Source organism: Anas platyrhynchos, chromosome 19, assembly GCF_047663525.1.
Source record: "Anas platyrhynchos isolate ZD024472 breed Pekin duck chromosome 19, IASCAAS_PekinDuck_T2T, whole genome shotgun sequence".
Lineage (NCBI taxonomy): Eukaryota > Metazoa > Chordata > Aves > Anseriformes > Anatidae > Anas > Anas platyrhynchos.
The window spans coordinates 715,429-739,866 of NC_092605.1; the positions used below are offsets into that span (position 1 = coordinate 715,429).

At 61.0% G+C, this 24,438-nt stretch overlaps 1 protein-coding gene across 15 annotated transcripts in view; it reads right to left on the reverse strand.

Moving 5' to 3' along the window:
* RBFOX3 (RNA binding fox-1 homolog 3) overlaps positions 1–24,438 on the reverse strand; it is a 164,405-nt gene that overhangs the window by 86,757 nt on the left and 53,210 nt on the right. For 13 of the 15 annotated variants that reach the window (XM_072025771.1, XM_038165466.2, XM_072025772.1 and 10 more), the window contains exon 2: positions 2,871–2,988. The gene's annotated coding sequence lies outside the window, so the exon portion shown is untranslated. Of the gene's footprint in view, positions 1–2,870; positions 2,989–9,698; positions 10,190–10,679; positions 10,835–24,438 lie in introns of those variants that run through there. The other 2 variants (XM_072025766.1, XM_038165461.2) reach the window with 2 other exon arrangements.

Genomic DNA, 24,438 nt, shown 5'->3' on the forward strand with positions numbered 1-24,438 from the left:
CATCAGAGGCTGGGCCCTGGGGATGTCGGGCTCTGTGCCAGCGCTGCCGGACCCATCCCAGCCCCGGCAGCCCTCACCCAAGCACTGGGATCCCCTGAGCCCCGGGGAGCCGTGGGTGCCAGCCCCACAGCTCCAGCCCTGTCCGGCCCCGGGCGCACGCTGTGCTCGCCGGAGCTGCTCTGCAGCGGGAAATAGCACAAATCTTGTTACACACTGGCTAAGCCTCCCTGGGCATGTTTTCTATAAATCTCCTGGAATTTATTATATGATAACTAGCCTGGAAAAGCCAAATTAAATCCACAGCCAAGAAACTGACTTCCAAGTGTGACCTAATTTCCTCGCTCGGAGGGGAGGAGGAGAGGGGAGTCCCGGTGACAGGCGCTCCCGGGCTGACCTCCCCCTGCAGCCACGCACCCCCGGCCTCCTCCTCCTCCTCCTCCTCCTCGCCGCAGCCTCACCGGTGACTTTGGGGATGGAGCTGCGCAGCCTTTCATGTCTAAGCGGATCTAGCACTCCCACTCACTGGAACAAAAGCGCCTCGAGGGCTCCCCTTTCAGATGTTTCTCCATTGCTCATCTTCAAGCCTTCCTTTAAGGAGTGCTTTCCTCCCGGGGAGGGCTCGCTTGGATTTCAGGATGACAGCGAGCGCCTCTGCAGGGCTCCTTGATCCGCCGTGCTGCCCCACGGTCAGCACGAGCCTCGTGCGAGGCAGCAGCACCCCTGTGTGATGCTCACGGCCGGCAACCCAAAGCCATCATGTGGCAACAACAAGGAAGATGCTGGCAGCGAAGGGAGGCTCAAGGGAAGCGTGAATGCAGCGGGGAGGAAGGCTGGCTGGGAACAGGCTCAGTGCCCCAGCACAGGCGAGCCCACGTCTGTCCCAGGGTGCCCGGTCCCTACAGCCAGGCTGGAGCCGTGTTCCCATGGCACTGACATTTCCCCCCCAGGGTGACCGCCCCACCTGCTGCACGTGCTCCCACTTGGGGTTTGGCTTCACTTCGCTAAGCCAGAGGCGAAGCTAAGCTCTGTTGGATTGCTGGCTGGAAAAGGGAACCCATTTTTGCTGTGCAGACACATCCGTGGGTACCCTAGGACAAGCACTGAGCGTCTTTACCGAGGCTGGGGAAGCCACACAGCTCCCCAGTGACAGCAGATGGCGGGGACATCGCTGGTGCCACAGCCCTGAGAGCAGCGATGCGTGAATCACCCCAGGTTGCTCGACACCAGGCAAACAATCCCTGGAACAAAACCAGCCATTGGGGTTTGGCTTGCGGCTGATTGCAAATCCCCTGCCGACAAGCAGCACGGCCCCCAGCCCCCTGCCCAGCACACCACAGCACCCTGCAGGACACCGGGTGCTCCAGGCACAGCTGACGCAGCGTGCCGGCTGCCGTGCGGCACGGCGCAGTGGGGCAGCCCCCAGGGCAGCTGGGGGCACTCAGCCCCCTGCTTTTGGCAGGAGCAAGCCTGAGCCCGTGCGCCCCTGACCCGGCCACCTCCACCCCGCAGGGCACAGCGGTGGCCGGGGGCTCGCCCCGTGCAGGAGCGACGTGGGCAGCGGGGGGCCGTGCGCTCCGGCAGCCCTGGGCGCGGGCTGTTGTTCTGGAACGGCGTGCGCTGCCAGAGCTGCATGTGGGAAGCTTGCATAATAGCGCCAGCCCACACTACGCCTGCTCCTACCCAGCATGATCAGACCCTCGCTTTCATGAGCAATAACATCCACCCAAAGTTTTCTAAAAGACAAAAAAAAAAAAAAAAAAAAAAGCTTCAAGGTGATACGCGCAGAGCTCGGCTTCCTCTGCTCTGCCTTCAAGCTGATTAATGCGGCTGGGGAAATACAGCTGCACAGCCTCTTCAGAGAGGGAAGGCTCCTCTTTAATCCTTCTCTCAGGACAACCTCTGCCCCCAGCGGAGGGACGAAGATTCTCAAACCTCGCTCCTTGGCGGTGTCAGAGCACACACGTGGGATGGATGGAGGAGCACAGGAGCCGCGCTCAGGGAGCAGAGCCTGAGGCAGGGCTCGGCCGGAGGGGTGCTGGGGCTGCAGTGTCTCCCCCGGCACCCCCGCTGGGGTGCACGCAGCCGCCGGGCACCGTGCTGTGTCCCACGCAATGCCCTGTCCCCAGGCAATGCCCTGTCCCCAAGCAATTTCCCATCCCCAAGCAATGCCCCGTCCCTGTCCCCACCATCGGGCCAAAAGTGTGGCCGTGGCAGCGCTGCCACAACCCCCCCGAGGCACCGTGCCCTCAGGGCTCAGGGCACTGGGAAGAAACGGGGACAGTGGCATGGCTGGAGGGGGTCACGCTGCCTGTACCTTGCTTTTTAGCTACTCATTAAGACTCTGTGCAAACTCCCAGCACGGGCTGATGTCAGCAGGAGGTGGCTTTTATTTCGTGTCCCTTGAACTGATGGGGCCAGGTTCAAACTAAACCATTGGAAACCAGGCAGATGGCTGCGGGGGGCTGGCAGCATGATCCCTGCTGGGCACCGTGTCCTGAGCATGGCCAGGCTGTGGTGGAGCTGAACAGGGGAGCACCGGGGTCCTGAGCACTCCAGGAGCTTTGTGCCTGGAGGGAATCGCCAGGAGATTGCCCAGGGTGGGCAGCAGGGAGCTGGACATCCCTCCTGCCCTCCTCCTTACACCTCCTCCCTGCGATGCTCCCGTTCTCCAGGTTGTTTCACAGGAGCTTGGACCTCGGGCACGTGCGTGAAGGCAGGGGGCACACGATCTTTACCTGGCACTGGTGCCAAGCACTCGGTGGATTTATGTACGAGCTGAGACACCAGGCACGGCCTTTGGGAAGCAGGAGCTTGGCCTCAAGCAGCCCCCACGCTCCCCCAGCCCGGGCTGCTGGGTGGCACAGACGTACCTGGGCGGCGACAGGAGGTGCCTGGTGCTGCGGGGCGCAGGCGAGAGCTCACGCTGGCGTTTGCCTCTCCGAGCTGTCGGGAAGAGCTGTCGGGGTCTCACAGCAGAGGCTTCTCAGCCTGAAAGACAGAGGGAGAGTCTCCAGTCCTGTCCCCACGCAAGCATCACTACCAGTAAGGGAGGGGGCCGCGGCACAGCTCGCTGCTGCTGAGCGGCCGAGTGCGCAGGGACTTGCGCCCAACCTGTCCCGCTCCCACAGCACAATTTTCTCATGGAGCTTTGGAGTTTGCCCTCGCTGCCCGCAGGCACAACGTGGCCAGCAGCACCAGCCCTGTCCACCCCAACCCACACTGGGCAGAGCTGAGCAGAGCCCCGGAGGGGGCACCGGGTCCTGCCCTGGCTGCGGGGTGTGCATGGCGCAGCCCCCACTCAGGGCTCAGGGGTCCCCCCCCGGGACCACCTCTTGGTCTCTGCACTGACACGGATGCTGTAAGCAGGATGCAGCACGCAGGACGGAGGCGAGGAGAGGCAGAGGCTTTTCCTGAAGGTGTAAAACACCCCCAGCCCACCCGGGCCCTCCTCGGGGGCAGCCCGTGCTCCTGCCTCGCTCCCAGCCACTCCGGTTTGTTTTTCCCCGACCCAGGTTGAACGGAAGATAATTTACCAGCTTGTCCCCTGTTGTAATGGGACTTTTTTTTTCCTGCTCCAGGCGGGGAATGCCATCAATCTCGGCGCTGAGTGTTCGACGTCCACCCCGCGACCTCCGCCAGGCAGCCCCCCCCGCCCCCGCCGTGAGTTATGGAGCCTGCGGCGCGCGGCGGGACGGGCTCGGCGCTCAGCTCCGCGCCGCGAGCAGAGATTTATCCCCTCGGCGGAATAGGGGGCAGAGGCCGGCAGATAAGTCACTGAAAAGCTGCAGGAGCGTCTCTCAAGGTCCTCCAAGGTTGGCTCATTAAAAAGCAAGGAGAGGAGGGAAAAGAAAAAGAGTGCCCACGGTGGCACGGCGCGCGAATAACCCCGCTGCCTTCTGATCAGCCAAACTCGGGGGAGCGGAGGGAGCACGGAGCGCCTGGGGCAGCATCTGCAGCCATCCCAGCTCTGCTCTGCCAGGACAGGGTGCTGGCCGGGGCTGTGCGAAGCTCCCTCAGCACCCCAGGCACCCATCTGAGCAAGATCCCAGGAGCGGGGCAGCGCGGTGCCGGATGGGGCCACCACTCCCCGGGGAGCAGCAGCACGGCCGCCCCGTCCTGCAGAGCCTGCTGTAACCCGGGGAAGGGGCAGGAGAGCCAGCAAGAGGCTGCCACGCAGCCACACCAGGGAAGGAGATGGGTAGTGGGTCCCCAAACACTGCGCTCAGGGTGCCTCCAGCTCCCGGCACGGTCCCGGGGGGGCCCCATCGCTGCAGAAAGCCGTGAGCCACGCAGTCTGGAACGGGCACCGAGCACTGCGCCTGCGAGAGCGCAGAAACCCCCAGAGAGGAGAGGACCTGTGAATAGCACAGGAACTCCCCAGCCTTCCCAAATCTGCTGGAATTCCCCTTCCACCCAATTATTCCTGCTCATTAGGCCCTGCTCCTGATTAGCACGCGTAGCAGCGAGCGCAGCTCAACACAACTGCACGCTTCAAAGCCCCTCCCCAGCCCCCTCCATCACAGTCACCTCTGAAGTCAATCTGTCACAGCCCAATTTCCTAATCCACCCTGCACAGAAACCCATTTGCTGTTCTCCCTTAAATTAAGCTTCTCTTGCAGCTCCGCTCCTCTTTGATTATTTTTGTTACCAGAAACCGAAGCAGAGCGCAGGGTTAAGCGGGGATTCAGCCGGCCGGGTTCCTGAGAGGGCTTTTTTAATCACCCGCACGTCTCCTCTCCTCTCCCACCTGACACAGCTCCCGGGAACCACCAGGGAACTGCTCCCTGGTGGGCGAGGGGACGCACGGCAGGGGGTGGCTGCAGCAGGGACACCCGGCAGAGCCGAGCGCGCGCAGCCCCGCTCACCGGCATCCCCCCAGAGCCGCCTTTGTGCCACCCAGCAGCGAGCAGCCGGCACTGGTGGCCGGGATGGGCACCACCACCAAGCCCAGCACCTGCACCCAGGTCCCCAAAAACGCAGCGGAGAGCCCAGCAGCCCCGGGACACCAGCCTGGGCAGAGGCCCTGTGAGCGTGGCACGTTTCGGCCGCCCACTCAGGGCTGTCCCTGGGCTCTGGCCCCGCAGCAATCCCCTCCTGCAGGTCCCTGTTAACGCAGCTGAACCAGCTGAATTTTGTGAATCCAAAGAGCTGAGATGGCTGAGATCATCGCCTCCGATCTGCTACACGATGCGGGGCAAAAGCTTCACCCAGCAATCCCTGCAGGACCACAGCCTGAGCCCCGGCTTCGCTCCCCCAGCACCTTCCCCCCCTGCAGCCCCCAGGAGCTGGACTCGGTGATCCTTTTGGGTCCCTTACAGCTCCGGATACTCGATGAGTCTATGGCTACGTGCAATGAATTTAGGACACTAAAAACAGAGGGGAAAAAACCCAAACCAAGATGAACCGGTGCTACTTTTTCAGCACCTTGTTCCCAAAAGCAAACCCACATGCATGCGGGGATGGGGCTGGCACGTTCCCCGCCGATGCCGTGTGGGTGCGGGGAGCCCAGCGAGCAGGCGGCCCCATCCAGCAGCAAGCCCCGCGTCTGCAACGTCTCCCCCACAGTCGGGGAAGCCAGCGCAGCCCCCAGAGGGGCGTGCAGACACGGGAGACGGGAAGCGGACTGCCGATCCCTGGGGTGCATCCCTCCCTGTGTGCCGCTGAGCTCCTGCTAGACAATAAACCACCGCGATTACATCTACAAAGCAACCCCTGCAAGGCTGAGAGGTTTTATCAAAGCCTCCTAGGGAGGAGATGGAGCGAGAGCGGGCGCTGCCAGCGGTGTCTGCAATCCCAAGGCCAGCCCTGCCGCTGCTGCATCTGCTCCGTTTTGGGAGCTGGAGCCCCCGCTGCTGCCTCTCACCGCAGGGGCACTGCCAGGAGGCTGCTGTGCCCCTGTCCCTGTCCCTGTCCCTGTCCCTGTCCCTGTCCCTGTCCCTGTCCCAGCCCATCCAACCCATCTTAGTGAGCCAAACACCCGCCCCTGCAGCCCAGCGCTTCCAGCAGCGGGTTCAGAGAGGAGGGCGAGAGGAACAAGATTTGTGATCTGGGTTTCACTGCAGCAGCGGAGTGATGCAGAAATGTCCTTTTGGGCTAGAGGGGGAGAGCTGTGAGGAGGCTGTAAAGGCAAATCCGAGCAGTTATTTCTCCCTTTGTTCCAGCGGCAGGGGAGAGCGGGGACTCTTTCAGCAGAAAATGCACTGAAGCAGCACTCTGAGCCTGTGCAGCCCAAGATACAGCTGCCTGCGCCAAGCGAGATCAGGAGCTATTTCCCACTTATCTGTGCCGAGCCTGCTATCTGTGCAGCAGAACACAGCGTTTGGTAATAGGATTTTGATGCTGAACAGAAGATGTTTTTCCCCGAGTCTCACTTACGTCACACCTGGAGGTATCCATGGCCGTAAAGGTGACACAGAGGAAGGCTAAAGAGTTTGAACTCTTACGCTGAGGGAGCAGCTTCTCCTTTCGCTGCAAAGCAGCAGAATTAAAGCCATCTAATATTAGCTGCCCGCTCGGTGCCCCCAGCCACCTCCTGGGGAGAGGAGGGAGAGGAGCACCTCTCCATGGCAGGGCTGTCCCCGCACCCCACGGCACGAACCGGGCCAGGGGCACTCGCACAAAACCCCCTGGGGGCAGCGGGGCCGGGGCTGCAGGGGGGCGAGGAGCGGCCGAGCCCCGGCCGGGCCATCAGCATGCGGCACCGGGTGCGCGGGAGGCACGGCTGGCGAGGCTGAGATAACGAGTTCCAAAAGGTGCACGCTCGGTGCATGCTGCTCACGATGTGCAACGCGGCGCTCGAAAAGTCCTGAAAAGGCTGCGAGCAGGCAAAGGCTGAGTAAGCCGGAAGGAAAGTGCTCATTAAGGAGCGGAGCGGGGAGGCAACGCGAGGCGCTCGGGGAGCAGGATGCGCCCCGCTTGTGGCATTTGCATTTTCTAGCCCAACTCCAGAGAACAGGGAGTTATCACAGCCTAATTTAGTAAAGATCTCCGCCGTACTGAAGGTGCATTTCTATTAGATGAAAGAGCCGGGAAAGAAGCAAAAGACAGGCGAGGAGTGGAAGGAGAAACCATCTTGAACAAAAGGATGGAGAAAACAGCCTCGGAAAGTGCCTGGGGAGGGGGGCACGGAGGGATCTGCCCACCACCCCCGGCCAGCCGAAACTGCATGCTGCACAACGCACAACGCATCCCATGTTTCACAGCTTTACAGTTCTCTTGCGATTTTCATTTGAATTTCACGATTAGGAACATCACTCCCTGCCTGGTCCTGTGCTCCCCAGCGCTCGGTGGGAGCGCAGCGGGCACTGGGGATGCTCCCCACCTCCAGCACAATGAACACGGGGCACGGGCAGGGCTTTGGGGCTCCTGCTGCCCCATCGGGGCTGGGCACCCCAAGGACTGCGGCACGGCTCCCTCCAAGCCCAAGAAGAACCCTGGAGGTGCCCCCTGCCCCTCTGACAGCCTGGTAATCTCGGGGGTCCCACACCACCGCAGCGGGCGGCCCCGCGAGCAGCCTGCGGGCACCCAGGGGCGCAGCTCCCTGCAGCGGCCTCCAGAGCAGTGCCTGCAGGGAGGGAGGCACGGCGTTGTGCAGGAGGGGAACTGCCACGGCCACGGACCCCAGACCCCATCCCGCAGGGACCTGGTGTGGGCAGCGTGAGCCCAGGAGCCGGGGCCAGGGGGGTGCGAGCGCGGGCAGCACCTGCTGCGGGGGGACACGGGTGCCAAGAGGAGCGTTGCAGTCTGTTTTTCTGCACAAGTGCATTAAGTATTCTGCACAGCACTTTTGCTGTAAATCACTTCCTATTCAGGCTCACTGCTGAGGGTCTCTGAAGGTCGATTTTCCATGGTTATGACAACAAAAACTAAAATTGGGTCAAACCTGAAAGGTATTATCTTCCTCCAAGCTGCTAAATGCACAATAGTAATGAGGTTGGTTAAGCAATTCACCCACAGACTGCATTATTTGCTCTGAAGATGTATTAACCAGTTAAATGAGCGTGATAAGGCAGCTCTGCTTATTTCTCTCACCAGCCGCACAGAAGATCTGAGGCGCTGGGGCTCCGCAGCCCGGCTAATAGCCGCGACCGCAGACATGCCGACAAAGGCGGCCGGCGCCGCACCGCTCCAGGCCAGGCTGTGCCCAGCCTGACCCGCAGTAATACAAAGGGAACTTTAAAGGCACCCAGCAGCTGAGAGCCATTTGAAAAAATAATTACGCTTCCTCCCTCCCCTTTCTTTTTCTTCTTCTTAAACGCTCTCCCCCACCCCAACCTCCTCGTAAAACCCAGCAAATCCCCCGGCCGCCCCAGGCAGCGGCTCGGCAGCTGCTGTTCGTGGCAGAGGCTGCTCCCCGGGGAGCGGCTGCACCGGGGCCACCGGGCACAGCCGAGGACCGTGACCGGGGTGCCAAAAGCAACCTGCCCCTAGCAGGTCCCTGCGTGCAGCAGAGGAGTCCCACGGCTGGTACCGCAGCGCCTGGAAGCTGCCCATACCCACAGCAGCTGCTCGTGCCCACGGCAGTGCGCTCTGCTGGCGCGTGGGGATGTCCTGGGGCACCCTGCCCGGAGCCTCCACCTCCCTGGGCAGCGGTGGCAGTTGTGGGATGCAAGGAACATTTGTTTTTATGGGATTTCTGCTGTTCTTCCACAAACAAACACCCATTAATGTAAATATAACTGGCGTAAACAAGCGTGACCCTAAAATCCATGTGCAGCTGTATGTAACGGGGGAGAAGGAGGGAGGGAGGGAGAAGAAACACTCCAATTAATCCCTAAAATGAACAAGATGGAAAAAACCTCGAAGTGCGGCAGAAAGCATCTGGTCCTGCTGCAGAAAGGGACCGAGTGCTGAGGCTGTGCTCTGCCACACTGCGCCTCCAGCTCTGCTGGGACCCCGTCCCATCCCCGCAAAGCCCTGGCCCCAGTGGGGCTGGTCCCATGGGTGGGGGGCTGGAGGCCAGGAGCAAGGCACACGGGGGTGGCCGCGGGACAAACACCTCGCGCTCAGCTCCTGCGGGAGCCGATCAGTGCCTGGGCTCTGGCATCCATCTCCAGGCGGGCAGGAGGGTGCTCGGCTTTCCTGGCAGCTGGTACCCGCAGCCCGCAACCCCATCTTACTGCCAGGGCAATTACCTGATGTGATCTCAAGGATTTTGCCCAGAAAGGGGCCCAGCACAGCACGGGCCATGGAAGCAAACCCCCACTCACCCCGGCAGGCGCTGGAGGCCACTTTCATGGAGCAGCGCCTGCGGAGGTGCTAAGGCACAGGGCACCGGGGTAGGTGCTGGGGTAGCAGCGCACGGAACTGAAGTCTGATGGGTGCTGCGGGGCCCTACAAGCTGGCTCCATCCCCAAGGCGGGGAGTTTCGGGAAGCCAAGGTGCACCCGCAGCCCCTCTGCCCACGAGCTCAGCACGCCGAGCTGGCCCCAACACCGACGGCAGGCAGGCGGCTTCCCCAACCCGCGAGAGGGACCCGGGCAGCAGCTGGGGAGCGCACGGAGGAAGCCTCCGTTGTTGTCTCCCGGTGCTCCAGCTGGTGCTGTGCCAGCAGGAATGGCTGCGTGGAGAAGTGCCAGCACTTTCTAGCACGGAAGGATGAAGGTATCCTGAAGCGGGATCCTTGTCAGCAGAAGCTCGGGGACCAGCACCGCAACCTCCACCTGCCCCGTGACCGAAACACGGCTGCAGAACGGTACCTGAGGAGTGACGGGGGACAGAGACCACGGGGCAGATCCAGGGAGCTCCAGGACGGGAGGAGAGGGGCTGTTCCCGGGGCTGGCACGGGTCGGGCAGAGGCACCAGGAGATCTGCAGGAGCAGGCGGCAGCGGTCCTCACAGCGGCCTCTTGCAGCCAGGCTCCCTCAAACAGCCAATGTGCCAGGCAGCTCGTCAGGAGGTATCCGAAGAACGGTGGATAAACTTGGAAAGCCAGCTCTGGTGCTCGTGCCCTTCTGAGATCTGCAGCTGCAGAGCGCACCCGGGCTCCCCTCGGAGCAGAGCAGAGATGGAGCCCGAGCGGGAGCCCCACGGAGAGCTGCCCTTCCTGGGCTGCGGCCCCACACCGGTCTCTCAAGGTGACACCTCAGCTATTTGGGGACGTGTTCATCAGCTCCTTCCCTCTCCTCCAGTCATTATTAGATCTTAAACTCTTTCCTTCACCATCTGCCACTCACCACTCACATTTTAAGGACGGAAATGACAGCTTCCCCGTGATCAGCCCTCTGGAAACCCCGTGGGGCTCGGTGCCAGGAAATGAGGGAAATTTGTAATTCTGACTTGAGGAGCACTCGTGACCCCTGGCCACCCCGTGGCCAGGCTCAGAGAGGCTCCAAGCGCCAGCTCCGCTCGGGCTCTGTCCCTGGCCTGTGGCAGCTGGGGACGTCTCAGTGAGCCGTCCTTGCTGCCAAACCCTGGAGAAGCAACGCACAACACACCTCTGGGAGCAACGCTGACCACCAGCGCTCCTCCTCTACCCCAGCTTCCAGTGCCCCTGCCAGCTGTGCACCCCCTCGAGCTCTGCGTGCGCCCAGCTCAACGCACGCCAGCAGCACCCACAAAACGCCGGCCGGTGCCCAAACCCCGGCACATCGCCAGGGCTGGTGCCCAGTCCATGGCTTTGGGGAAGGCAGCCAGCCCGCATCAGGGCTCTCTGCTCGGGGAGCAGGAGCTTCTCCTACCTCCGGGAGGTGTTCATGCTGCCCAGGCTCTGGGACGGGTGGCGTGATGAAGCGATGCCCCCGGGGTTCACCCAAACGCTGCCGCGCTGAGCTCCGCACCTCGGCGGCCCCCTCAGCCACACAGCTCCCAGCCCTGCGTCTTGGGCGGCTGCCGCAGTGCACGAGGCCCCCCCCAGCCCCCCCCAGCACCGTCAGTGAAGGGAGGGAGCCAGAAATGCCAGAAGAAGCGTTCCTCATTCAGAGAAGTCAGATCCTCTGAAGACTGGCAACAGCCCAGCGCCTGGAGAGACAAGCCCCAGATTTATGACCAGCGTGGACGCAGAGACAGAAGAGCTTTAGTGAACCTGTTTAAAACCTCATGGGAAAAGTCGACAGTGAAAGATTGGAGCGGCCGGGCAACTCCACCTCTCTGCACTGAAAACAAAAGTAAGGCAAGAAAGGAGCCCGCCAGCCCCACGCACCGACGGGGAGAGGGCAGCCAGGGGACCGGGCGCTGGGGACCAGCAGGACACCCACGGGGACGTCGGGTCCCTGCTCGGGGACTGGGGACAAGCTCTGGCAGCTGGAGCCCCCCGTGCTGCATGCGGCACTCACCCAGCCTCCCTCCTCCTCCTCCTCCAGGGCTTCTTCCTCTCCTTCCCCCTCTTTGTCATTCCTCTCAGCTCACGCCTCTGCTCTGCTCTCCTTCAGCTGCTCGCAGCAATGAGCCCGGGCAGTGCCGCTCCCGGCCAGGCCTGACCGGGGTTTTAATGCCTGCCCCGCCAGCAGCAGGGGATCCGCACCCCGTGTGCCGGCAGCAGGGCTCTCCCTGCCCTTCCCCTGCTGCCCAACATTTGCACCTAACGAGACCCCAGCACGCCGCGGGGATGATCCAAGAGCATCCCCCGTGCGCTGCGGGGCTCAGCGCAGGGACTCGCACAATCCCCTGCAAAGCCCCGGCACCGCAGCCCCCTGAGACACCAGGCACATTGCTGCCAGCACGGAGAGCTGGAAACAGCACCTGGAGCTCCTCGGGGTGTCCCAGCAGGGTCTGTGCCGAGCAGGAGCTGGCCATGGGGCCACCAGCACCCGCGGCTCCACGCTCTGGCATTTTGCAGCTCTCAGCATGGATGTGAACGCCCTGCCCAATGGTGGCACCAGTGTGGGGTTCCCAGAGCAGGATGGAGAGCACGGATCCGTCCCCCCCCAAGCCCAGGTATTGCAGCAGAGCTGCTGCTCAGACCTTTGAACGTGGGAAGAAGGGGCCAGGAGCAGCCCCACGAAGTCCAGCGAGGGAAAAATGCCAAGTCCTGCACCCAGAGCAGTGCTCGTGGCTCGGCACAAACGGCCCCAGCTCCGAGCTGGGGGTGAGCCAGCAGCAGCCCCCCCCAGTCACCCCCAGGGCTGCCACCACCCCACAGCGCTCAGCACCCGCAAGGCCACAGCCAGATCCTGCGCCCAGCGTTATGCCCCCAGGGGCAGGCAGCAGGGTGGGGAGCTCCAAGCGCATTACCCAATTTCCACACCAAATCTTGCCATCCACGCCAGCAAAGCAAATTAAAACACAAGCTGTGGTCCCAGAGCAGCAAGCCCAGCAGCCACCGTCCGGGAAATGCAGCTCCTGCCCCAGCTGGAGGCGTTAATGCCACGGCCACCCCCTGCACCCCGGGCACCCGGCGCCTGGTGCCGGCCCCTGCAGCCGTGCATTAATTAACATTCTGCATGTAAAGTTGGGATTGTAATTACTGCAACTGATTAACAGGCCGAAGGTAGCCCGTCTCCGAGGGAGCAGATTAACAGAGGCTCTCTCGAGCTCCTGCTCTCACCTCGGCACTGCCAATGCATTTTAAGCAGGGGCCCGATGCCCCCACAGGCAGTGATTAATGGGCGAGCTCGGCTCCGAGGACGTGCGGTGGCTCCGTCCCCGCTGCTCTTCCCACGCTCACCCCGGGCAGGATGGGACGGGGCTGATGTGGGGTCAAGGGGGGACAGGGGGGGCAGGGGGAGCAGCACAGCAGCGCTGGGGGGGGCTGCGGGAGCTGCTGTGCCCAGGCTGAGGGGGATGCAATGCCCAGGAAGCCACAAGCTCCAGCAGTGCAGAAAGCTCGCTGCTTTGCCATGAAGCATTCCCCTTCCCAAGCTACGCAAATTAATAATAATAATTAATTAATAATAGGAACAACGATCATAATAAAGCAGTGGGAGTAGCCTCCCTGCACCCTGGCTACAGCTTGCCCCAGGACACAAATCCCTGCCTGCTCCCGGCCCCGTGGGTGTGCGCCCCTCGCCCCCCACCAGCTCCTCACCTCCCTCCTGCTTCCTCCTGCCCCGGGTGCTGAGTCCGGCCCGGGGACATGGCCAGGGGCCAGCGCCACCCCTGGCACCCCAAAACAGCTCCTCGGTGGGCACCAGGCACTTTCTGGATGTGTCCCCACCTCCAGACCTCTCCCTTCCCCGAAGCACCCCAGGCCCCTCGCTGCGTGCCCGCGGCGCTCCAGGGATCGACCTGGGGAGTGCAAAGGGGAGCGCCAGCAGGAGAGAGCCCGACGAGACTCCAATAATTACAAGCAGATAAGACTATCAGCTGTAATTAAACACTATCCACAGGCAGACCGCTCGGCTGCGGAGACTTTCTTCCCTTCTTTTCCCCCAGACTGCAAAATAAATTATCCTGCAAAGTTAGCAGAGGCTGAGCTATGGAAACAATTAAACAAAAATTAAATCTAATTCATTTATACTCTGAGCACAAAGTGGATAATGTGGGGGTTTTCTTCTCTCTCCTCTCTTTGCCTTGGTGTTACAGAGGACTATTATGGGAAATTAATCACGGGGAAAAGCAATGAACGTGATCTATCGCTCTTTAAAAGTGCACTGTAGTGATTATATAAAAATCTATTAGAGAGGCCAGGAAATTTAAGAGTGACACCATTTAAAAGGAAAAAGGAGACAGGGCTGGTGGCAAAGGGGATCAATTTCTGCACAGACGGATCCTTGAAAGAAGGAGCAGGAGGAGCTCAGGCCTGTGGGGGCGGCTGCGGGGACCCTGCATGGGGGGGGACAGGGCGGCAGCCCCCAGGAAGGCACGCAACCAAACCGCTCCTCACGCTCGGCAACGCTCACGAAAACGCAGCAAAACACCCCAAAGCAGAGCTCAGGCTGCAGCCGCAGGAGCACAGCACGGTGCCAGGGGCTGCAGCCGATGGGGACACCCCCAGAGGTGACCCCGCCAGCCCCAGAGGCTGGCCAGAAGCGTTCCAGCCCCTTTCTGCGTGTGCTTGGATGCCCCCCGAGCACTGCGTGCCCACCCAGCTCAGGGGGGTCCTGGCACTGCCCCCCTCACCAGGGGGTCCCCAGGAGTGATCCCCATCATCAGCTGGGGCTGCGAGAGGAGCCCCCCCCGCATGGCAGTGCCATGGTGCTGCTGCCCCCCAGCACCCTCTTGGCTGTTTAAAAGCTGTGATAAAACCTTCACCGAGGCAGATTCCCAGATTCCTCCATAAATCTTCACCTGCAATGGGTCCGGCTCCAGGCCAGCCTGACGCTTTAACAGCACCATCAATCCTGGGGGAGCCCTGGGGGGGTGGGCTCGTGGTCTCCATCCCCAACACGCCGCCAGCCGGGGGGTCCTCAGCTGCCATCCCCACCACGAGGGATGTGCCCAAGGGGGGACAGCTGACATCCTGCTGCTCCTCATCCTCCCTGCGCCCCAGGGACCTCAGCACAGGCGTCCTGGTGCCAGGGATGCTCCCAGAGGAGCCAAAAAGGGGGTCACAAAGGCAGGACCCCACAACGTGCTGCGGGGCCGGATCCCACTCGTCTCACAGCGAGAATCCTGCACAGGAGCAGCAGCACCAGCAGCACCCGCAGCGTGCCCAGGCCATTACCCCACAAACAATATTTACCAACACTTTGCTTCCGCATTAACATAGGCAAACGCCTTTATGTGAATTTAATGGAAGTTTCTCCTCCCTACCAGGCTAATGGAAACAAAACCCACACCACTCTCCTTTCAATGCATCTTTTCAATGATTTAAAAAAAAAAAATGAAAAAAAAAAAAAAAACTTTGATCTCAGCAGCCCATTTGTTTAGTCCATGCCGGGATTTAATTGAGAAGGGATGTCCTTGAATAAATGCAGAGATGTCCTCGCTCCCCAGGAAGTCTGCTTTAAGTTGTGAAATCCACTGTCTGAGGCTTTCTGTGCGTCCAGAGACACTTTGGGACCGTGTGGCTCGAGGCTGCGGGTGCACGTGGAGCATGCGGGCACCCCCAGGACACCAGGGCAGCGAGCAGGGCTGCGGAGCCAGGGAAGCACCGGGTGCCCCGGGGGACACTGCTCTGCCTGCAAACCCCGCCTGGGACAAATGCAGCAGCCCTGCAGCAGCAGCTCCCTCCCAGGCATCGCTTTGCCAGCACACCACATTTTGGGCACTGAGCTGTGCCCCAGGGGCTGGCCGTGCCGTGCCGCTGCGTGCAGCGAGCTGGTGCCATGCAGGTGACGCTCGGCACACAAACAGCCAGGTGGGGACAAGTCCTGGGGGCAGCTCCCCAGGCTCCCCTCCACGAGAGGGGCCCTTCAAGGCCTCTGCAGCCCCCAAGAGCCCCCTGCTCTTGGCCTCCAGCTGCAGCTCCCCTTGCCCTGTCGAAGGAGCGGCAGCAGCTCCACGGGTTTCGGGATGTGCCCGGGGCACTGGCGGGGAGCACGGCCCTGTGAAAGCGAGGAGATGCCAGGGAGGGAAGGCTGATGCTGCTCCAGCATCGAGGGAAGGTGGGGGTCAGCTCCTGTGGCCAGCTGTCCCAGGGGAACACCTCTGGAGGCTGCAGCAGCCCTGCACTCGTGGGCTCAGCAGGACAGAGGCTTGGTGATGGAAAAGGGGCTGCAGGCTGGACGCTGCGCCCCGGAGCAGCCGTGCCACAACGCAACAGAAGGAGAGGACAGCCTGTCCCCAGGAGCTGGTGCTCGCGCCCGTGCTGCCAGCACCGTCCCTCCCCAAACACCTTCCAGGCTGCCAGGCCTGGCAGGAGAGGAGGAGCTGCCGCAGAGCTCGTGATCCAGGCAGGGAGCTCGGATCCGCTGGCCGCAGCGGGCGCCTTCCTGCTCATTTCCTCCCTGCCTGCCAGCACCGAGCGCCCGCCAGCCCCGTGCATCACCCCGCTGCCCCCCGTGCCCCCAGCAAGGGACAAACCCAGCCCCCTGCCCTGGAAAGGGGAAGCCCCTGGGAGCACCCTGCGAGCGCAGGGGTGGAAGCGGAGCTGCAATGGGGGAACCAAGGCAGAGAGGGGGCTGCCTGCAGCAGTGCTGCGCCTGCAGGTTTGGGGTTTTCATCTCCCACCCGCCTCTCCAGCCCCCATGTCACTGCAGGGGCGAGAAGCTGCAAAGGCAAAGCTGCAGCCCGGGCTGGGAGGGATCCCTCCTGCTGCACGGGGAGCAGGACCGGGGCTTGCCCTCAGCCCCTGCCAGCCAGAAAAGGCGAATTCTGACCCTGGGGAGTAATTAGCGGCGATAAAGGTGAGCGCAGGGAGCTGCCAGAGGGGACACAGGGAGTTCCCAGCTCATTACAGCTTTGGCATCTCTCATCCCAGGGCACCAGCAGCTCCCCTTTGCACCCCTTTGACCCCCCCCGGCCGCAGACCCGCAGCACCCCCCGCCCGCCGCCGAGCGCTGGGTCCCCGCCGAGGGCGCACCTGGGCCTGGAGAGCGGGGCCGGGGCCACCCCGCAGCGGGCGGGCGGAAGGGGAGCAGGAGAGCTCTCAGCCTGCTGGACTCCCGAGCTGCACACAGGCCTAAAGGCGAGCTGATTAAAGCAATTAGGATTTTAAATAGTAACATCAGAGTGGCTCATCAGCGCTGAAGAGGCAGTCAAATGACGAGTCTGAGGATCCTATTTAGGGATGGCAGTTGGCTGAGCATCCTCAGCCCCTTGCCACCAGAGGCTCCGGCCGGTCCCCAGCGCAGCAGCACCCCGCAGCCCTGCCTGCACCCACCCGGGCACGCAGTGGGGTGCCCATGGGGACAGCCCCTGCCCACGGGCACAGTGGGGTCTGCACCACGGGGCACCCCACAGCACGAAGTGGCCAAGCCAGGGCCGTGCAGTGCGCGAGGAGCACCCGGCTGCGCCCCGCTCCCCGTTCTTCAGCCTGTTTGTTCTCTGTAATAAAGGCTCCAGGAAGGAAAACGTGGAAAGAATTCAGCAGCGCTTCTCAGGAGGCAGCACTGCACACCAGCAACTAAAAAGTACCTTTTGCAATAGATAAAACATAACACGCACATTTTGTCTGTTTGGACTCAAAGTCTGATATGCCAGAGATTTAAGGCAGTCTGATGGGAAATCCGTCTATTTTAGTATATAAGAATCTCCAATCACAAAGGAATCTGGACACGAATACAGATGCAAGAGCAGCACAAACAGCCATGAAATGCTCCATTCCCTTCCTTCTGCTGTCTGATTTCCTACCCTCGGATTTGTTTCTCGCTGCTGCTGGCGAACTCCCGCACGCAGATGGATGCGGCGCCCGGGCTGCGCGCCTGCCAGGCCCTGCACGGCCCCGTGCCCGGGGCTGAAGGAGCAGCACAGCCGCCTGTCAGCAGCTCCCAGCCCCATCCCGAGGGACACGCTGCCCCGTGGGACGGGATGGGAGCTTGGAGTGCCCGGGACAGGGCTGCTCCAGACCCACAGGGTCTGCCTGCATGCCCCGAGGCGTGCGCACCGGGGCAATGGCACAAAAACCTGGGGTCCCGTACAGGAAAGCTTTCCCCTTTCTCCATCAGGAGTCAGGGCAAAACAAGAGAAGAATATGAGCAGCCCCGAGCACAGGCAAGCCCTTGATGTGTAACTGCCCGTGCTGATGTCCCTATTTCATGGCAGGCCTTCTGCCTGCCCGCAGAGCAATCCAGCTCCAGTGGGTTTGGGGAGCAGCCGCGGCCACCAGCCCTGCAGGACCCCGAGCTGGCACGGGGAGGGCTGCCACGGGGCCGGATCCCTGCTCTCGGGGGGGAAAGGAGAAAAAGGGCAGGAGCGGGGATCCTGAGCACAAGGCACTCATCTGCTTTCTTGCGAGCTCTGGAGATGCTGTAGGAGGGTACTGGCATAGGCATTTACATTTATTTATAGGCATTTCTGTGGCACTCAATTAAACGCTGTGGTGGAGATATTGCAGCGTGAAGAGTATTTAGAGCCATTTAACACCTCTTAGTCGGCAAAAGCCCATCTGATTCCTGCAGTGAATTGGGAAAGTGCGTGCAGCAAGGGCAGGAGTGAGGAAGGCTGCCCTTTCACAACCCGCTCCCGACTTGTGAAGGGAGATGGGGTGCCTGCACTCGTGCTGGAACATCCCCACGCCTCTCACTTGATGCTCTGCTGCTCCCAGGCCTCCCCCTGGGAAGAGCCCCTGTCCCCAGCTGCTGCATGAAGCCCCCAGTCACACGCTGAGCCCCAACACCACACAGCCCACCGGTGGGTCGGCGTGCAGGGCTCCTGCCCAGCGCGGCCACCAGCACCCCCAGGTGCTCCCCAACCCGGCCGGCGGCTGGGACCTGCCCACAGCAGCACACGGAGGTTTGCTCTGATGCTCAGGGAAGGAAGGCTCCTTCGCAACCATCTCCAGGTTCCTGCTGTTAACCGCTCAGCAAAACCTCGCTGCCACTTGTCAGGATGCTGAAAGACCGAGCCGGTAAATCTCCAGATCTCCGGAAAGCCAGAGAGGGAGAGAGTTCAAAGAGAAGGCTGACAAGTGCATGCCAAGGTTAGCACTAATTGCACCGCTGCAAATTCACCGGTGACACTTTCACTCTCTGATCTGCTCCCTCTCCCTCACCCGTGCTGCTCAGGGGGATTCACCTGCTGGGCTCCGGGGCCCACAGCCCCTAGGTGCAGAGGGGTGCGGGACCACCCGGACACCCCCAGCCCCGTGTGCCGCACGCTGCTCAGCACCAGCGGGGCCAGGTGAAGCCACGGGAGCGCACATGGGCAAAGCGCAGCCGCAGGGAGCAAACCCTGCAGGGAATTAACCCACAGCACAGCAGGGTGCCCACGTCTGGGGCTGCCCCGGGCAGCTCACAGAGATTCCTGCTTGGCCACAGCAGCGACTCTGGGAGATGGAGAGCTGATTTTGTGGGGCACTCTGAAGGAAGACCCGTATCGGAGAGGGACAGAGCACCTGGGGGAGACCTCCCACGCCCCCACAAGGCTCCTCACCTCCAGAGCAGGCATCTCAGAGCCACGGCTCACTGCAGCCGAGCGCATCCAGGAGCCCATCACAACCGCCTCCAGCGTGCTGAGAGCTGGACCACAGCCGGACGGGCTTTTGGGGCAAATGTGCCTCCTGGCATTCAGCAATCCTCCTGCTCAGCCCCACCAGCAAAGCAAGCCAACATCATCCCCAACGCAAAGAGCAGGACAGGGAGCCTACGGTCCTGGTGGGCAAAGGGCTGCATTTATCACTCCTCTGGCATCACCGTTACACAAGGCTTCATTAAAATCCAGGCAAACCGGGCGGAAAGCCTGCAATCAGAGGCAGAAAGCTCCGGTCAATCAAAATGCCGGGATGCCCACCTCCTGGCACCGCCACCTCTCCGTCTGCACCGCAAAATCGGACAACTCCCTGCTCTGCTCCGGCCCCTCTGCGGGCGGGGGGCTGCCCTCAGAGCATCCCACCCCCAGCCCCACGAAGGGGCTGCTGCCACCGGGGTCTCGCTCATCTCACAGGGCCCCCGGAGCCATGTGGGATTTGGTGGGCTGGGGCTGGACGGGCTCTGGCCGTGGCCCCCTCCCTGCCACCACCGGCTCGCCCCGCCAGCTGCTCCGCGCACCCGGGCTCATGTCGCTTGCAAATGGATGCAATTAAGTTGATACTGCAGCGGGGCCGTAATTGCTGTTTCCTTAGCTTGGCAATACGACCCCGGAAACCCCCATTATACTAATCACTGTCAAACGAATACAATCGCAGCACACATAAAAACCTGGTGTACTTCATGGTGAAATATAACACCGCAGAAGGCTGAACCGTTCCATAAATCTGCTTAGCACTTAACACTGCCTGCTAAATGGCCCCGCTTAATTATAGCTCTATAAACATGACTTTATAGCAATATCAATACAGTCAAAAATCAATCGCGCTGATGGACAAATGGACAGACTCACATCCTGACGCCCCGGGGCTGCCCGGGCTCCTGACTGTGTGCCCAGCCAAGGGCACCCATGGGTGCCGCCTGTCCGCGCGCCCGGCCCCGCTCCTCGCCGGCCCCACGGCGCCCGGCCCCCGGCTGGAAGTGGCTCCCAACCCAAGCTGCCTTCGCCCAGCGCTGCCGAAGCCGCAGACAAGACATTAGCATTACAACCCACACTGATCTTTGTCAATTATGCTACAGTATTTGAGCTCTAACCAGCTTTAAATTGAATCAGGACGAAATCATCAGTATGAAAAGAGCCCGCACCAGCCTTTCAATTCCAGCACTGGGGAAAAAAAAGTTATACATCTCATAATGGCCTTCTACCCCATAATGAACAGGAAAAATAAATTAGATTCCCAGCTAAGGGTATATTTATACAATTTCATTATGTGCCCATGAGCAAGTCTGGTTTTCACCAAGATAAAAATGAGCTCTCAGCAATGCTCGTACTAAATAAATGGAGTGATTTAACAGCTTAACAAGAAGTGCGATAGAGGGGTTGAGGAACAATGTCAAAAATGGAAAATAAAAATAAAAAATAAAAAATTTGAAATGCTTGTGCTTTTTGAGCTGCGCTGCTGCTGCACAACAGGGCCGCGCCGCGTCCTGCGCCCGGCCTCCACCCGCAGGCGGCGGAGCTGGGTGCACGTGCCAGGAGCTGCCAGCAGCTGGGGATTTCGGTGGCAGCTTTGGGGCTGGAAAAGCGATATTTGCAATTTGGAAGTTGCTGCGGTCACGGAAACATTCAAGAAAAGCAAGGGCCATGCCTACAGCACGGCAGACACGGATGAGGTTGGCAGGGGCTGGGGGGAGCGGTGCAGCACCCAGCTGCCCACCGGTGCCATGGGGAGCAGAGGCAGCCCCGGGCAGTGGGAAGAGCGGGGCTCGGTGCATGGAAGCCCCCAAGGGGCACAGGGGGCCGCAGCACCCCAGGGATGAACGCAGAACTCACACCCAGCTGGCTGTGGCAGAGGGGCACAGCGAGAGCCTCTTCCTGCTGAAAGAAGAACGGGAATTACTCCGCTTCTTTCTCTTGAAGCTATTCAAATATTTTCTCCTGCTGATTAATTCGCCGCTCCCCAGGGCTCAGCACGGCTGCTCCCGAGCCAGCGCGGATGCCTGCCCCGAGGAGCCCCTCGGCACCCCGGGCAGCGCGCTGAGCGGCGCCCACCCTCCCTGGGAGAGGAGCCCCCGCGCTGCCAACCCTCCCAGGAAGAACCCATTTCCCCTGGGTGCCCCAACACAGCAAAACCAATCGAAGCGGAGCCCAGGCAAGCAACAGCTCCAGTTCTCCATGGCTTGTGCATGCACGGAGCAATCCGGCTCCTTTCCCCCTTTCCCCAAAACCCAGACGCAGTCCGGTGGCAACCTCTGAGGACACGGGGCAGGGTCGAGGAGGGCACAATTCCCTTCACACGCACAGGAGGTGCAGATGGGGGCAGGAGCGTGGCAGGAGGCCGGGCACCGGTGGGCTGGCGGGCTGCGAGGGGGCGAGTGCCTGCCCGAGGGGCTCTCCGGGAGCCCCCTGGGGCTGCAGGCAGCGTGGCACGGCGCGGCTGTCACGGCACAGCACGGCGGTCACAGGGATCAAGCGGCGCCGTCCCTGTCGGCTGACACTTCAAAGCCCAGCTCTTCCAGCCGGCTGCCTCGTGCGCGCAGCCCGTATTCCCTTCCAACCAATTTCACCGAGCCCAGAGGGAAATTCTTAATTCCCTCCTCCAAGTGCAGCCTGTTTAATCAACCTCCTATTATCCAATTCGGCCGCAAGCTGAAACCCGGGCTTGCTTTTCACGCTACTTTTCCAACCTCCCTGCTCCTTGGAGGCTGCAGCGTGTCCTCGCCTCGTGAAGCCGCATGTGCAGCTCGCCGGGGGGACCCAGCCAGGCCCCCGGCACCCAGGGATGGGGGAGATGCAGGGGCTCTGCGCCCTCCTCACGGCTCTGCCCCTGCCCCTGCCCCTGCTCCCCACCTCCTGCCGCTGCCGAAAAGAGCACGTCAGCTCCCCCCGGCCCGGACCACACATCCATCTGGGCTCAGCATTGTGCATCTTCTCCAGCACAGGCAGGCTGATCCTAAATCCATAACCCACACTTGAATAGCTCATCCATTTAATGGCAGATAGCTGCCAGCAGGCAAATCTGTCCTCTCAGCAGCAGCAAAACCAGAGCTAAGCAGTTGCCTTTTTCTTTTTTTTTTCTTTTTTTTTTTTTTTTCCTTTTTAAATCAATTGCGAGGCCACATGGTCCACCGGAGTGATCTGGAGACCAGGAGACATCTCCAAGAAGGAGCTGGCGGACTTGGCTGCGTATCACAGCTCTCCTGCCACAAGGTGACATTTCCCTCTCCATCCTCCCTGCCCCAGGGAGCTGGGAGGATTAATAGTTCAACGGGGCTTTGGAAATATGTGTGCTGAGAGTTATGAGCCTGATTCATAATAGGAGTTCCCTCCCCTGCTGCAGAGATTAATCGCCAGTACAAATGCAAACACCATTTGGGCTCAACTGTCCCAAAACGCAGCACAGCTGGAGAGGAAGAGGAATGCTCTCCCTGTGCGCTCCGCGCAGCTCTTGCCTGATAATGGAGTTTGTGCTGTTCAGTGTTGTCGTAGCCTTTTGTCTGTGCCTTTGCCTCGAATATTATAGAAAAAATAAATTTGTTGTGGAAAGTATCAGTTTAAGAGCTACCGAACGCTGCATGCAAACGAGCCACAAGCTCTGAAGCCTGACCGTGCTTCCTGCTACTGCCAAGAATTACCAAGCAGCTCGGAAGAAGGCTCAGCTCCAGCCCTCTGCACAGGAGAGCCAAGGCAGTTGGCCTGCAGAGGGGCACAGGCTGGTTAACAGCTGGTTTACCTTCAAGACCTCAAAAAACACAGCAGGAGCCCCAAATCACCCCCAGGGGAGCCGCTGCTGGAGCAGTGCCTGAGCACACCTCACTGCCCCCAACCCCAGGGAGACCCCGGGCAGCTGCAGGAACCAGGACTGGGCACCACGCAGTGCCCAGCACCACGGCACTGGGTTCCCACTGGTGAAACGCCCCCAGCCCAGCTCAATGCCTCGACTGGCAGCTCCCCAGATTCACGCCGTCCTCCCTCCTTCCCTCCCAACCTGTGCGCGTTGGATCAAGATCTCTTTCCCCAGGAAGGCAAAGACCAGCAGCACAACGCACCCCCCGGCTGCTTCCAAAGAGTCCTGTCCCTCTAATAGAAGCAATAGCCCGAGCATTTTTAACACGATATTTTAACCAGCCCCAACTCAAGCAGTTTCCTAGGTTGCTGGAACCCTTTACAACCCCCAAAAGGATTAGCAAATGATTTCTCTCTTTCCTTTCGATTCGGGAGAAGGAGAGGTATGTCGGCTCAATAGTAATTAGAGCGAACTGCAGCTTTTAAGCAGCCAAAGCTCATGTTACCACCGAGATGCAGGAATGATCTAATCAGACACTGGGGTCAGATAACCAAAAAAAAAAAATCTTAAAGGAGATCAGAACAGCTCACGCCTGCTCCAAGCGGAGCGTGCCGAACCTGCCTGCTGCCAACAGGCACGATGGCACCGAGCGGCTGCTCGGCCTCCATCCCGGGGGAGGAGGAGGAGGATCCCCCCCTTCCCCACCTCAGCCAGGTGCAGCGCTGCCCACCAGCAGCTGGAGGGAAGGCAATGAGCTCTGCTTTGCTCTCCTTTGCTCTCCCTCCTGCACGGCTCCACCTCGCCTTCCACTCTCCCTTTGCCCTTTTGCGCATTTAATCTGCCCCCTCACCCCCGAATCAAGTAGGATGCAAGTTCAGTTGGGTTGGATGCTACAGATTAGATTGCATCTGTCTGGGTATAAATAATTTACTGCTTGATGGTCAGAGTGAATTTAATTAGTTCTTGTTCTCCTGATAGAATCAGCCCACCGCTGCTAAAGCATTTCACTCCGAATTAGCCTGAAAAGGACTAACAAGGCAGTGCTAATTTTACACACACGACATCCCCCGCAGTCTCTGAAAATACAGCTCCACGGAGCACCATGCGCTGCAGTCCCTGCCTGAGGCTGGGGGAGCCAGGGCGAGGGAGAACAGAGCCCGGCACAACCTGCGAGGAGACGCGGGGTGCGCACGGACACGGGCAGGGGCAGCAGGCACCCAGCTCCCCCCTGCGCTCTGCCTGCTCCCAGCTCCTGGTCCCCGTGTGCTGGGGGGTGCTGTGCCCCCACAGCCCTGGGTCAGAGCCACGCTCACCCGTCCCCCATGGCCCTGCTGGCCATGGCAAGGCTGGGACAGTACAGCAGCACCGCCAACCCCACAGCTACCCTGGGTGCACGATGCAGCCCCCGCTCCAATGTCCCTGCTGCCTGGGGTCCCCCCTGCCCCCTCCATGCCCAGAATCCCACTTGGGTGGGGGCTGGACATCAGCCTCTGCCAAGCCAGCACTGTGCTGCTGCAACGGATTTTGGTACAACCAAAGAAACCAACGGCAGCAGCAATTCCTCTGTGCAAACCACCAGCTACCATTTGCCATGGATGCCAAGAGCGCACCGCACCAGGCTTCACACAGACACGGCCCCAAGTGGTCTTGGCCCCAAAGGCCACTGCACGGGGCAGAGGGGGAGCAGGGAGAGCAGAGTGCCATGG